This window comes from Myripristis murdjan, chromosome 7 (genome assembly GCF_902150065.1).
Source record: "Myripristis murdjan chromosome 7, fMyrMur1.1, whole genome shotgun sequence".
Taxonomy (NCBI): domain Eukaryota; kingdom Metazoa; phylum Chordata; class Actinopteri; order Holocentriformes; family Holocentridae; genus Myripristis; species Myripristis murdjan.
This window is the reverse complement of record NC_043986.1, coordinates 4,873,178-4,875,621: the sequence shown is the minus strand read 5'-3', so window position 1 is coordinate 4,875,621 and position 2,444 is coordinate 4,873,178. Positions and strand designations below refer to the sequence as shown.

The window sequence follows — 2,444 nt, the reverse complement described above, 5'->3', positions numbered from 1 at the left end:
CCAACAGAATCCTCACACTACAGCATAAATTTCCTCTTATTTTGAAAGGGGAGCACCACAGTGCGGCCACAGTCTTCTGCAGCGCTATCAGAAACATTCATGCAATAACGACGATGAGACACTAGGTGGCAGCAGCTCAAAAGTACCCAGTTCAGCATCAGCAAGGTTTAACACCACGCCCATTCAAACTGAGCGAGCATGTGCCCTGTGCAACTTTTTGACCTTTAGCATAAAAAATAAAATTATACTGAATTATACTTTTTTTTTTTCAATTTTTTTTTTCAATTTTTTTTTTTCAATTTTTTTTTTTTTTGGTGTGCCTGCTGAACAAATGGCTGCATCAAACCAAATGAATACAAAATGCATATAAAGCTGGTTTTACACTATGAAACCTCTATGTATTTAACTGCAAATGAACCTTTTTCCTGCTGCTCCGTCTCTGAAGCCAGACGGGACAATTTCCAAACCATGATGGTGATTTTCAGCGGACGGTGAAAACACACAACAGCGTCAGAGGGAGACGCAGACGTGTATCTCTGTTTGGAGTGTGATAACATATCAGACCAGGCCCAAGTGTAGACAGGGTGTTTGTTTTTTTAAGCAAACTGTCTAAGAAGGGAAATCACAATATGAAAGAGGAGTAAATAACCAAACTGAAAATAAATTATGTCATCATGTAAAAGCAGATGAAGTCATCTTGATCTGCCTGTCTGTGTTTCTATCTTTGTGTGTGTGTTGTGGAGACAGCAGCGTAGGTGTGCTCCGGCTCCATGGTGGCCGTGTTCAGGGTTTGGTAGGTCGAGTCTGAAGCCGCCCTGCAGTCGTCATAGATACCAGCCTGCAGAGGCGACAGCACAACCGACGTGTCACACATTTGGGACAAAGAACTTGTTTCTGTTGGTTCCAGACAGAGAAACTCTTTAACTTTGTGCCTTTTTTTTGGGTTTGGTTTGTTGATGTTCATGTTGCACCGGGGCTTGGAAACAAAAAGTCACACGAGCCACAGGTGACACAGGACAGGCTTTTGTAACCTGTCATCATTCCATAGTAGAGATTTTGGCAGCTCCTAATCCACTTCTGACTTCTACTCCTTCAGCTTAGACAAATATCAGTGATTTTTTTTTTTTTTTTTTTTTTTTTTTACAAGAAATAGTTCCAAATGAAGCTTTTCAACCTTTGAGGCTGTGAATCGCACCAAATTGTTCAAAATGTAAACTTTCAGACCCACAAACGAGCCCCCGTCCAGCCCCATGATGCTGGAGACAGACTGGAAACCTCACCAAATCACAAGTGGGAAGTGGGAATATCTTGTAGAATCATAAAAGTGAGTAACAGGCTACCGCACACCGTGTTGACTTTACTTAGTTTATTTTTTTTGTTTTTTTTGTTTTTTTGTGAATCACCTGTGTTTATGATTTAGTCACACCTGTGTGAGCTCAGACCATACCTGAGCGAACCTGATGATGCTACAGGCGAAACACATTGTTCCTTTGATATAAAAAACTAAGTAAAGTCGGTGTGCGGTAGCCTGTTACTCACTTTGATGATTCTATAGACCTACCAGCACCCGATCCGAGGCTGTGCATGGAGATTTGGACTTGAACATGGGAATATCTTGCATTTTTTTACTGAATATTGTATATTGTATTTTAGGTTAACTGTTAAACCTTTAGCACTTGAGTGAGGCTCGGTTTGATTCAGACATCTGGAACATCTGGAACAGGTGTCAGTATTTGAAGAGTTTCACTGACTTTTATCACAAATACTGGAGCAAAGTCATGAAGAACCGCAGCACTTCCAAGTGAGACCAAGCAGAACTTCATTTACCCGATTTCTGCAGCCGCTGGTAATTAGTTTTAACTTTTCAAATAAAACATAGAAATAACACATGCCACACCTGTGAAGCCTCTTTTTCATCTTGATGATCTTGAGGCTCTGTGGGGAAAACACAACATTAACACAGAATTACTGTACAGCATCACATTTAAACAACATTTAACAAGCTCAACATTTAAGTACCAGGTCAACAATACTGTGACTTTAATATCTGTGTGTGTGTGTATGTGTGTGTGTGTGTGTGCGCGCGCATTACCTCGCATGCCACTTATTCTTCTACTGAGCAGAAAGATGTTAAGTGCAAACACCGCAACTATGGCAACCAGCATCGCAATCACCGACGTATATGCAACTATGTAAAATACAGACAGACAGACAGACAGATAGACAGACAGACAGATAGATGATTATCGATTTACTGAGTGATTAACTGACTAATTGACTGTGCGACCTCCTCCTCACCTTTGTGTCTGCTCTCCTCGGCCTCTGGTTGTCGTGACGATGAAGGGAAACACGGAGACGTCAGAAGACCAAAATCACAAAGATGGAAATAAGCCTTTCACTTGGTTTTGGTAAGTTTTGAAGATTTCTACAAAAACTGCAATAAA

General features: G+C 40.8%; 1 long non-coding RNA gene across 1 annotated transcript; it reads right to left on the bottom strand.

Annotated features, from left to right (window-relative positions):
• Positions 1-735: 735 nt before the first annotated feature.
• On the bottom strand, positions 736-2,183 carry LOC115362492 (uncharacterized). Its single transcript, XR_003928494.1, has 3 exons — positions 2,093-2,183; positions 1,898-1,935; positions 736-838 (listed from the first exon to the last, which is right to left on the bottom strand). It is a non-coding gene; the product is annotated as an uncharacterized LOC115362492 (long non-coding RNA).
• Positions 2,184-2,444: the final 261 nt, after the last annotated feature.